Here is a 13,119-nt window from a genome sequence, read left to right as displayed (position 1 = left end):
GCAATAAATTAAAAAAAGAACATTTCAATATGTCCTTTTCATGATCTTTAAATGAAACATATAGATATCAATTTGTATTTTGTTTATTCCAAGGTGCTTCACAGACCATATTCTTAATAAACAAAAACTAGTCTGATAGCACTTTATAGACTAACAAAACATGTAGATGGTATCATGAGCTTTCGTGGGCACAGCCCACTTCAGATGACTGGAGTTTTGAGTTTAGGATGTGCAGACCCAAAATAAATATGGGAAAGGGAAAAAAGGAGCAGAGGTTATGAAAAAATCAAAGGGAAAAACAGGAAGGCAGAATGGCCATCAGTAAGCACCTGAAGATTGGCCAGTTAAAACAAAGCAGATAAGGATCAAAGTAAATGGGGGGGGGGGGGATACTATCACAGGAAACTACACAAAGAGCTGTTTGCACCTTCATTGAATGTTAGGTTGGTAATGGCACAGTCATCCCTCATCCTCGTTGAGCCCATTAGCATGAGAATTGAACTTGCAGATGAACTGTACTTCTAACACTTCTCTGTGTATTTGGCTGGTAGAGATTGTTTGTGACAAAATGGCCACCTGGAGATCTTTTAAAGAGTGATTGGGTAGACTGAAGTGCTGTCCAACAGGTTTCTGTATGTTCCCTTTACATATATCTGACTTATGTCCATTGATTCTTTCTCATAGGGACTGTCCAGTCTGTCCATAGCAGTGGGGCATTGCTGGCCAATCTTAACTAACCAATATTCAGGTGCTTACTGATGGCCATTCTGCCTTCCTGTTTTTCCCTTTGATTTTTTTTCATAACCTCTGCTCCTTGTTTCCTGCCACCCCTCCTTTTACTTTCTTCCCCCTTCTCCTCTATTTATTTTGAGTCTGCACATCCTAAACTCAAAACTCCAGTCATCTGAAGAAGTGATCTGTGATACAAAGCTCATGATACCATTTACATATTTTGTTAGTGCATAAAGTGCTGCCAGACCAGTTTTTGTTTAAGTTTATCCTGTACAGACTAACTCTGCTACCCCCTGCATATTCTTAATTTTGATCTTGTTTATGTTGAATTTTACACTAGTAATTCCACTGGTTGTTAATTTCTTCCATTAGTGTAGGGCAGGAGTATGAGGGGAATCAGGCCTTAAATCAACAAAGATCACTTCACCAACCACTTTAATGCAGCTTCCTAAATAACAGCATGTTGTGATATCAACTAATAAAAAACATGAAATGTATTTTGAAGGGAGTTTTCAACACCCTGAGATGTTGGCAATTTCTGAAGTGGGTTTTGGTTCAAAGGAGCATTGTAGATGTTCCTGGGATGTTAGTCAGTTTGCAAAACCAGGTAAAAGACTAGCTCATTAAAAAGGAGGTAAGAGAGTAAAGTATATGGGCTCAGAAAATCTGTTTAGATTCTATGGAGAGAGTCCATAAAGAGATATTATGTTTGCAGCATTAGAAATTTGGAAAGCTTACATCATGCCGAAGCGAGCACATGGGCTCAGAAAATCTGTTTAGATTCTATGGAGAGAGTCCATAAAGAGATATTATGTTTGCAGCATTAGAAATTTGGAAAGCTTACATCAGGTAACATTTAATAGATTCTAACTTTTGGCTTGTTCTTTACACAGTTTAAAATATTCTACCTTCCTAATATTGGAACTTAATTTTTGCAATAAAGTGATACTTAGAACTCTCATTTATTTCTTTTTAAATGGGAGTTCCTTAAATGTACTGTACAGTTCAAAGCCTACTGTTTAGAATAAAGTTTCAAATTAATTGTTCATGATTTTTTTTCTACTGGAAAAATGTTGATTCCACCCCTTCTTCTAGTGTTTTGACTTGAACTGAATTTAACATGAGGAAATCATGTGTATTTAATTTAATCTTATATGGGGTCTTGTGCCAAAAAATCTTTATGCACTTCATTAGCTTTACTAATTGGTGTCTGCACACCTCTGGGAATAAATGTTGTTAGTTAACTGCAATTTCAGAGCCAAGGGCAACATAACTACTCTCTTTTTTTTTTTTTATAAGAGCTACTAAAGAAGTAGCTGTTTTTTGTCAATAATGATGTCATGCAGGATGTAATAAATCGGTGGCCTTTCGAATATACAGTAGTAATCCATTTAAAAAAGATTATACCCACAGCTTGTGTAAATTGCTGTGTTTACACAGGTTGAAGATCTGGCCTGTAAGAGTAGGTGATGTGTCTATTAGAAACCGGTGAAGGAGATAGGACACTGGTTCATGAGCTGAATTTAGGTGCTAATATGAAGGTCATAGGTCAACTGTTCCAAGGCAGATGCTGTAAGCTGCACGAGGTATGCCACTGTGCTTAAAGTGATTATGACTGACCTTGTCCAAAACTATAAAAAGCTGAGTAGAAGTATGTGAAGAATAAAACATTCCAGGCAGTGATCAAAGAAAGACAATTTGTACTTGGCTACAGAGACTAAACAAATTCATATTGATAAAGCTGGTTATGTACAATGGGATAGTTACAAGAAATAATAGAATATCCATTGTGAAGTGCCTAAAGAGACTACCCCTGAAGTTTGAATATGGTGTGCATTATATGTGGATGTAATCAGGGTTCAAACTGAATGTGTATAAATGGGGAAGAAAGGGTGTTAGCCTACTCCAGGTCTTTTCATAACTTCAGAGCAGATACGTGTTTCTGCAAAGATAAAGCTTTTAAGTTGTTAATAATGTCTATCTATTTTTTCATAACTAGGTTAATGAGTTAATGGGGCTAATTAATCTCTGGAGGTTTGACATCAAAATACAATGAAAATGTAAATTCCACACCAGTAATATTAGAACCAGTATTTTATTTCATTATTTCAAAATGTTACAGATATCTAAAAATATTGCATCATTTAGTTTGTAAACTCTTCAGAGCGGAGATCATGCCTTTTGAAAAGCTGTTTCCAGAGTTTTGAAACTATCAGATATAATTTATTTATACTTGAAAGAGGTATTTATGGATATCTATATGATACAGATATGTACATTAAGGCAGAGAGAAGTTATGTAGTGAGCTCCAGGCCAAAGTCACAAGTTACAGTGGCAGAGTGAGGGGGGGAACCCCATAGGAACGGTGATTCCCAATCCCTTCCTATGACTTCTATACTATGTTGGATAAACTTCTTTAGAAATCTTATGGCAAGTTTTTACTGAGTACACAAAATTTTTCAGTGCTGCAAATATATTAACTGCTTCAAAAACTGACAGACCTGCCACATTTTGGAGATTTTTTTTCCCCTTATTACAGCTAGGAAGTCTTCAGCAGACTCTGTTCCAAAGATAATGGCTCTTATTAAATCAGACTCGGCAAATGCAAGTCTCCATGGTAACATGTAGATTTGTGTGCCAAGATCTGTTCTTGTAAATCAGACTTATCAGCCCACAAGTAGTTTCACTGTTGTATAGAAATGGAGTCTTTGTCTTGTAATGAGAAGGAAAAAATAATATAATGAATTGTGTTTGCAGTTCTCTTGTGCTGGCATGTGTCATATGTATTTGCATCTTTTTTGCACTGAAGATATTACAGGTATATGTTTGATAGCAAAAAGTACTTTGAAGACATTTTAAATCAATGTTTGGAGTCAGTAAGAGACAGAGGCTTGAAAAGCTGCTAGTGGATTGAACCTTCTAGAAACATTGTTGATTACATATTGTGATGGCTACCTATATTCCTAAGGGGGAAGAGAATATTTTCCCATCAGTGCACAGATTATATGAATCTTCTACTCACATGCTGAGATTTGTAACTAGCAAACATTACTTACACTACTGTGCAGAAATGATAGGATAGAAAGTAATCACTTAGGATATGTCTACACTTCTGTAAAACTTTGTAATTTTATCTGTTGCAGCCTTGTTTCGACTTGTGAGGTTCAGACTGCTGGATGTAAAATGGTAACGTAAATAGTCAGGTTCAGACAAAGACTCTAGGGGTCTGTCTGCATTGCATTGCATTCCTCTGTCGAGAGAGGAATGCAAATGCAGACAAACAAAATTGCAAATGAAGCGTGGATTTGAATTTCCCATGCTTCATTTGGATAATCATGTTATGGCGCTCTTTCAAAAAAGCACTATTTCAAAAGTGAACCATGGTCTAGACGCAGTTATTTCTCAAACAGCAGGCTTTTTTGCAAGATTGTGTACTCCTAAAAAAATTAGTAAAGGATCTTTCGAAAGCTTGCCATTTGAGCCCTGCGTAAACCAAAACCATACCACAGGCTGTGTTGCGTACCCCTGTTCTAGACCATCCTTGACAGATTTAACCTATTTAACTTGCTTTTGAATATCTCCAGTGATGGAGATTCTACAACCTCCCTAGACAATTTATTTCAGTGTTAATCACTCTGACAGTTAGGAAGTTTTTCCTAATGTCCAGCCTAAACTTCCCTTGCTGCAACTTAAGCCCATTGCTTCTTGTCCTAGCCTCTGAGGCCAAGGAGAACAATTTTTCTTTCGCCTCCTTGTAACACCCTTTTAGATACTTGAAAACAGGTATCCTGTCCCCTCTGTCTTTCTTTTTTCTAAACTAAACAAGCCCTGTTCTTTCATTCTTCCCTCATAGGTCATGCTTTCTAGACCTTTAATCATTTTTGTTGCTCTGCTCTGGACCTTCTCCAATTTCTCCACATATTTCTTGAAATGTGGTGCCCAGAAATGGACACAATACTCCAATTGAGGCCTAATCAACACAGAGTAGAGTAAAAGAATTACTTTTTATGTCTTGTTGATATATCCTAGAATCCTGTTTGCTTTTTTTGCCACAGTGTCACACTGACTCTCATTTAGCTTGTGGCCCACTATGACCCTTAGATAACTTTCTGCAGTACTTCTTTGGACAATCACTTCCCGTTTTGCATGTGTCAAACTGATTGCTCCTTCATAAGTGGAGTACTTTGCACTTGTCCTTATTAAACTTCATCCTATTTACCTCAGACCAGTTTCTTCAGTTTGTCCAAATCATTTTGAATTACGATCCTATCCTCCAAAGCACTTGCAACTAGCTTGGTATCATCTGCAAAGTTAATAAGCATAATCTTTATGCCATTATGTAAATCATTGATGAAGATATTGAACAGAACCGGTCCCAAAACAGACCCCTGCAGAACCCCACTTGTTATGCCATTACAGCATGACTCTGAGCCATTAATAACTACTATCTGAGAATGGTCATCTTGCCAGTTATGCACCCACCTTATTGTTGCCCTATCTAAGTTTTATTACCCTAGTTTATTGATAGGAATGTTATGCAAGACTGCATCAAATGCTTTACTAAAGTCTAAGTATACCATGTCCACTGCTTCTCCCTTATCCACAAGACTTGTTATCAAAGACAGTTCTCGGATTGTTTTGACATGATTTGTTCTTAGGTAATAGCCAGCATGGATTTGTTATCACCTTATTATCTTCCAGATGTTTGCTGATGAATTCCTTAATTACTTGGCTCCATTATCTTCCCTGGCACAGGAGTTAAACGGACTGATCTCTAGTTTCCTGGATTATTTCCTTTTTTATATATGGGCACTATAATTGCCTTTTTCTAGTCTTTTGGAATCTCTCCTGACTTCCATGATTTTTCAAAGATAATAGAGGAGGTATCTGAGCCTCTAGCTATCAGCAGCTTGAGTAGTCTAGGATGCATTTCATTAGGTCCTGGTGACTTGCAGAAATCTAACTTTTCTAAGTACATGGAGCTGCATACCTCAGTTCGACATTGTCCCTTAGTGTAGACCTGGCCTGAGTCTTGGAAAGTATCTTCAGGAGAGTGCTCAATTTCAGACCTGGTGTAAGAAAGCATAGTGCCATTGAGGCCAATGATATTGTACTAGGTTAAAAACTACAGTTCTGCCATGTAAGCAAGACTAAATTATCAAAATACGTGCACAAGGAACTTCCATGGAGTGATCTCTAAAGTCGGTCCCTAAAACTGCAGATTGATGCTAGGGAAATGTAAACAAATGAATACATATCTAGGTGTGATTAGTGGGATCCAGCACAGTGTATATTACAGGGATACCGAAATAGCATGTCCGCTATATTTTGCAATAGCAGACACCTTCAAAAGACGCTGGATACATTGCTGTGTAGATGTACCCTTATTGTCTACATCAGTAGACTTCTTGTTCAACTTCTCCTGACCTGTTCAGAGGCAGGATGGATGTGTGAGATCACTTTGGGAAAAGACAGGCACAATATGTTTTCTTAATCCTTCCAGGAAAAGGTCAGGAGTTTAAGTATTAAGAGCTGCAGATTTTAATTATTACTATCCTGCATATACTACTTGAACATTTAACTTTTTATTTTTGGCTAAGCTGTCATTTGCTTGGTAACAAAGTACACCTGGAAACAGTGTTTTACAGATGTTAGCCACACAGGATAATAGCGATGGTTCTCTTGATTCTGAAAATTTTAAAGAACATTTATAACTTTACTCATATAATTCCTTCCATATATGTTTGCATTATTGAGGCCTAAATATGCAAATCTTAAAGAGTGCAAGGCAACATAGCAAGACTGCTGAGTGAGTTTCACACATTTGAAGATAAGCTTCACACATTTGAAGATAAGCTAAGTAATCAACGTTATGTCATAATTTGGCATTCCAAAAGTCTTGATTTATTGATGTGTATTACCTGGAAAGGGAGATAATCTGGGTTGAGAAGGTTAAGAAGATAATCTAATGTATCATATAATTTGAGACTGAACTACCAAAACCCATATAACAAAGCCCATCTCTGCTCTTGCATGTATGTCAAAACTGAGCTGAGGGGCAGAAAGAGAAGTCAGAGGAAGACACCTTTTGTTCTCCACAAAATACAGGTAACATTTAAATTTTTTAAAGTGAAGGTTAGTGTTATTCTTAGTGTTTGGTAACACACGTTTTCTGCTTTATTTTTTTTATTTCTGTAAAACTTTTTAAATGTGAGATTAGTATGAATTTGATTACATAGTAGTTAGAGACAGTTACTGAGGCTACGTCTAGACGGCAATCCTCTTTCGAAAGAGGCTTTTTCGAAAAAGAGCGTCTAGACTGCAAGCAGTACTTTCGAAAAAGCAAGCCGCTTTTTCTAAAGAGAGCACCCTGGCAGTCTGGATGATCTCTTTCGAAAAAGCCCTGTTTGCATTCAAGAACGCCTTTTTTCGAAAGAGCACTTTCGAAAAAAGGCGTTCTTCCTCGTGAAATGAGGAGTACCGCCGTCGAAAGAAAAGCTGCGTTCTTTTAATTTAATTTAGAAAGAAAGCGGCTGTAGTCTAGACACAGCCTCAGAGACACCTTGGAAATGAACCGTACTTCTGACTTCAGGAAGGCAATCAGGGTGGAAAATGGCTTTAATTTTGCATGTAGTTTTAATGCATAGCCCTGGTAAAACTCTCTCTATTCTGGAATCACATCAGGCTGCTGTGTTAGTTCTCAATCAGCTGGAGTATGTGTTTGAAGCTTCTGTGCATCTGAGAAGGCTGCTGCACTGACTTTCTCCTTGGCACCTCAGGTGCATTTCATGGGCACCTTCACAAAAGTGGGGTTGTATGGCTCGAATGTTCTAGGATCAGCTCTGCCCCCACCCCTTCTCTTTGGTAGCTGAAATCCACAATTTCCTTCTTCATGGGATAGATTTTGAAAAGTTTATAAGCAACATTTAATTTTTACTTACATAGCATGGAAGAACAACTAGTGATTTTGTAGAACCTTAGAGACTATCAAGGATATATACATATAGGCTACAGGCCCACCTGTATTTTTAAGTTACAAACTAACACAGCTACCCCCTGAGACTTTTATAGCACAGAAGATTTATAGTTCCAAACAAAATAATTAATACACATATACTAATTTCCCTATCTCCGTTTCCTCACCACTCTGGGGCATCCCTGAGTTAGATCAGAGTCTTCTGGATTGTCCAGGCTGTTGCCCTTGCAGCTCATGGCTTCTTCTCTGGAACATGGAGTGTATGTCTCTTTGCTTTTTTTGACTTTGGCTGGTTCTCCTGTTCAATAGGACCCCTGTGCTACAAAAAGAAGTACTCTCTTTCCCTCGACTGTCTATAGCTTCTTCTCTTAAAAACTTGAGTCCCTTCAGTTTATAAGTGGAGATATACCATCTCATAGAGCTGGAAGTGACCTTGAGAGGTCATCAAGTCCACTCCCCCACCCTCATAGGAGGATCAAATACCAACCCTGACAGATTTCACCCCACAACCCTAAATGGCCCCCTCAAGGATTGAGCTCACAAACCTGGGATTAGTAGGCTAATGCTCAGACCACTGAGCTATCGCTACAGCAGTTTTTGTACAGTTTTGTACAGCAATCTTTGTACAGCTGTTGTCAAAAGTCCACTTTTCAAATCCAAAACTCCTGCAGAGAAGCTAGAAAAAACTGCTCCCATCCAACTTCTACCATTCAAGGCTAAAGGTGTGTCTAGACTACCTAGTTTTGTCGACAAAACTGGACTTTTGTCGACAAAACTATACTAGCGTCTACACTACCGCTGAGTTCTGTCGACATAACATCGACAGAACTCAGCAGTTTTGTCGATGCTGGTATACCTCATTTTACGAGGCATAACACCTTCTGTCGACAGAACTCTGTCGACAGAAGGTGTTATTGCCTGTAACATTGCGTCCAGACTATGGAGTTCTGTCGACAAAGCAGCTTGCTTTGTCGACAGAACTCAATGTGTCTGGACGCTCTTTGTCGACGGAAGTTTTGTCGACAGTATCTGTCGACAAAACTTCCGTCGACAAAACGCGGTAGTCTAGACGTACCCTTAGTCTACACTACCAAGTTTTGTCAACAAAACTTAGGTTGACACTCAAAAGTCCACAAAGCAAAAATCACCAGAGGGAATTCACACTTTCTCCCTCTGTCAACAGATCATGTCCACACTGGGGCACTATCATTGATAATGTGAGCAATGCACTGTGGGATATGTATCCTACAGTGCATTGTTGTGTGAAGGCAGAGCTTATACTTGTACATCATGGGATTCCTTCTGAGATCTCCCACAGACTCCTCAGCTGCTGGGAGCAGAGTGAGTGGCACTGTGAGTACCTCTGAGCTCTCTGTGCTGAGGAATGTCAAAGCAGCACAACAATCTCTACTCCCTCCCCCAAAAGCAGCAGTTTACCTTCTGCAGTGTTCCTAGTGCAGAGCAGAACAAGAACTTCTTCAAGTGCTGTCCCTGAGGGTGTTTCACAGTAGATGTCAGGTCATCCCAGTGCTGTAGATCGGAGATTTTAATAGCAGTAGTCTGTTGGGCCATGCACGTGCAGTAGGTGCCTCAGGGCATTCCTGCCTTAGCGCATTGCATGTGTGGTCTGACACTCAGTTGCTTTATCACCCTTGATCACGATGGAGCTCCACTTCTCTCTTCAGCCTCAGGGCCTAGTTAGTTAGAAAATATAGTTGTTTAGCTTAGTTAGGGTGGTTGTTCTTTTCAGTCTGTTATTTATTTCCCTGTGTAGCACTTGGAATGGAATTTTGTAACTAATAAGTTAGTTATAATAAATGTATGTTATAGCAAAAGGATTGGATTAAACTTAAATACAAGATGTAGGCCTCATACAGGGCCAGGCAGCTTTGTTATTTTGCTCCAGCTCTGTTTGATGTTAACATGTTAAAGTGAAGGGATAGAATATTGTAATACATAGTGATGTTAGTGTTAGATAGAAAGAAGTTTAATGTTGAAAGATTTTGTAACTTTGTTAAAGTGACTTAGAAGTACCCCCATGTTCCATGCTGTAATTCTGTTAAAAAAATTGTTTGTGTGAATGAGACAGAATGTTTTAGGAGAGATAAGTGTGAAGGCCACTGCATGCTCAAATGGTCAAAGGCGGGGCCAGAGACTCAGAAGCACCAAATAATAATCAAAGCACACTGAAGACGCAGACTATCCGGGCAGACTGAAGCTAGAGGCGAGCACCTCTTGATAGGGAACCAATCACAACTTTCGCCGGAAAGACAACACCCGAGGGGTTGTCAGCACACTGATATCGGATGACTGTGAGAATGACTTCTTCCCAATAGCATATGTCGTAGGAAGATTGATTGAGATGATGAATGACTGACTAAGGTCTGACGAGGCAAAATGCATAGACTTGCATGGAAGGAAAGTCCTATAAAGGTTTGCGTGTCTTATATGATTCTTCGGGTTCTGTCCTGCTAAGATCAAGACCAGGAGGGACATTGGTCCAGAATGACATGAACCCAGATCCTACCTCGCACCTGACCTATCTGGCCAATAGGTTGGGCAGAGCAACAGACTGGTAACTATTCCATCAGCAGGGTGTGTGTGTGTATATATATATATATATATATATATATATATATATATATATATATATATATATATATCAATCACAGGGTCAAAATCTAAGTTTATCAGGCTTTCTGAGTCCATGGTTTTTTTTAAATGTTCTATATAAAATATTGTCACTGAGTTGTAGTGAGCAGTTACTGGTTTAAAATACTTTGTAGTAAATTATGTTCCTGTTAGTTGCAGTAACCTTGACATGTTTATGATTGGATATTTGATTTTACCCTATTTAAGATAACGTACTATTAAAGTGACTGAAAAATCTGCCTACCGAACCAACAGTTCTTCTACATTGTCTACTACATTGTTTGGATCTGATTAAGCTAAACACATATTTTGCATATCACATTGATACAAATCTTCTTTACTTTATTTACAAATATTTTGAATACTTGGAAGTTAGGAGACTTTATGCACATTAAAATCAAATAGAAACAAAATTTACTTATATAGATTGTAGTCCTTTAATTTCTGAAATGATTTTAATAATAGAAACAATTTTACAGTAGGCTTAGGCATATCTATACTGGTGCAATTGTGTTACTGTAATCACTCGAGAAGCACAGAGTAGTTAATGGGAGAGAGCTTTCCCACTGACATGATTAAACCAGCAGTACAACAATTACTACATTGTGATATAAATTCTCAAGCCACAAGTGTTGATAGTCTTCGTGAGTCAGATTATGGTCTCACCGTTTTTACATAGGTGTGACCTCATTGATTTTAGTTCTTCATTTACGATAGTGAGAGATGTAGATATTTTAGACGCCATTGCTGATGTTAGGTAGTTAACATGTATGGTGAATAACAATGTGTAGTATAATAATGTCTAGGCTAGGCTCCACTCACAATCACATACGTGCTATAGTAATGTCCCTCATGGATAAGGAAAAATGTTTTAAACAAAAATGTTGATTGGAAAATTGATTAAATTGATTTTAAGAGCTATTTCAAATATTTCAGGCCATTGTCAAATATAATATGGATGAGGAGATTGTCCTCATAATACATAAATGGCACTATCCGTTATAGTCACGAATTCTGTTTTATGGGTTGGCAACAGTGGAAGCAGAAAACTGAGGGGAAATTGCTGATCATCTTAATTCAGGTTACCACAGCAACATCTTATTCTGTTTCCTAGGCAATGGAGATAGATAGTAACTGCTAAGTGGATTTATTTTCTTTTAGTTTTAAAACACTCGTTTCTTTTAGTGAGCGGATATATGAACTTCACTACAGAAAATCTTAGTAGACTTAATCATAGGATAAAAAATGCAGTTTAATATTTAATAGTATGTATGGGTGGGTTATTATGATGCAGTATGGTAAAACCTGATGATCTGACTGACTTTTATATTGTATATCTTTTCTGCAGTTTCAAAACTATTTTAGAATATTATGGGTTTAAAATGTGCTTTTATAATGACACATTAATACTATTCTGGGGGAAAAGATACTTCGAAAGGAGTGAAGTTCATGTTTAACATTGACATATTTTGAAAAACAAACCTTTGTCTGGACATCTGAAGACGTGGACTGTGCCCATGAAAGCTCATGATACCATCTACATGTTGTGTTAGTCTTTAAAGTGCTACCGTACTAATTGTTGTTTTTAAGTTTATCCTTCGAAAGAAAGAGAGTGTTGTACCTCAGCTGGGATATCTGGGGAGAGTGTGACATCGCAAATAAAAAGTTAAAGATCCTAGATACCTCTGGCATAATCTATTTTTCTCCCATAATAGATATTTTGCCATGACCTTACTGGTCAAGAGTACTTTTTATCCAAAAGTAAAATTTTTACTGATGTACAATCTATACAAGGATTAAATCTTGTTTTTTAAAATATTTTCCAGTTACACCTTTAAATCAAAATAATATCGCTAATGAAATTACTTCGAACTAACCAAAGAACATTAATGTTTATAATGTATTATTAAAATAACTTCGGTGTACAGAGCGATTGACTTCGGATAAGACAGATTAACACAGAGAAACCTGTACTAACTCATTTACACTTATTTTCAACTACTTGAAAAGCAAAAGAGTGGAACCAAGCTAAATATTATATAGGCATATTAGATATTTTGGAGGTGTATAAACTTTTATGACCATGCAGTGATTAAGTTACTGATGTAAGCAGGACCTGAATGAGATCTGCCCTGATATCTATAGATGAGCTGAGGGGAGAAAAAGACTTCAGGAGCAAACTGTTCATATAGATATGACTTCACTGCCTAGGTGCATGGCAGATGGAGTTGAGTGACCAAAATAATCATTCTGGGCTGGTTTTGGGTTACAAATTTCTAGTATTTGAATGAAGGGATAATGAGATGTTATCTTTATTGTACAAGTAAAGGGCAGTAGAACTGTGCTTAGTGTGCCCTGATTGAGGGTATCACTCTAAACTGAAACTCACTTTTAAGTGAATCCCAGTGAAGATGAAAGTGGAGGGGGATAGGAGTTCATGCCTGACGGTGTGGACTCTGTTCAGAGTCCCAGACATTATTGACTTACCCCTCTCCAACTTTTAATGACAGAGCTGGTTAGCCTCAGTTGAGAGTCCTTATTCTTCTTCGAGGAAGTCCCCGCGGGTGCTCTACTGTGGGTATTGGGCTTGCCTGGGCGCTGCAGAACGGAGATTTTTTCTAGAAGCAGTAGCAGCCATGGTGCTCGTGGCATTTGCGCTCTTTTCTCTGACGCGCGGTCCGGCCTTCCGCCAGTTCCTGTCAACCGCCTCAGGCTGCAGACGGACAGAATTGCGCTCTTCACATAGCAACTCTTTTTTC

The 13,119-nt window shown here is 38.1% G+C and overlaps 1 protein-coding gene across 8 annotated transcripts in view; it reads left to right on the top strand.

Annotated features, from left to right (window-relative positions):
- ERC2 (ELKS/RAB6-interacting/CAST family member 2) overlaps positions 1-13,119 on the top strand; it is a 1,139,467-nt gene that overhangs the window by 256,961 nt on the left and 869,387 nt on the right. The gene's annotated exons all lie outside the window — the stretch shown is intronic.

Source organism: Pelodiscus sinensis, chromosome 11 (assembly GCF_052426305.1).
Source record: "Pelodiscus sinensis isolate ZL-2025 chromosome 11, ASM5242630v1, whole genome shotgun sequence".
Lineage (NCBI taxonomy): Eukaryota > Metazoa > Chordata > Testudines > Trionychidae > Pelodiscus > Pelodiscus sinensis.
Note: the sequence above shows the minus strand (reverse complement) of the source record. Positions and strands in the feature narration are given on the sequence as shown.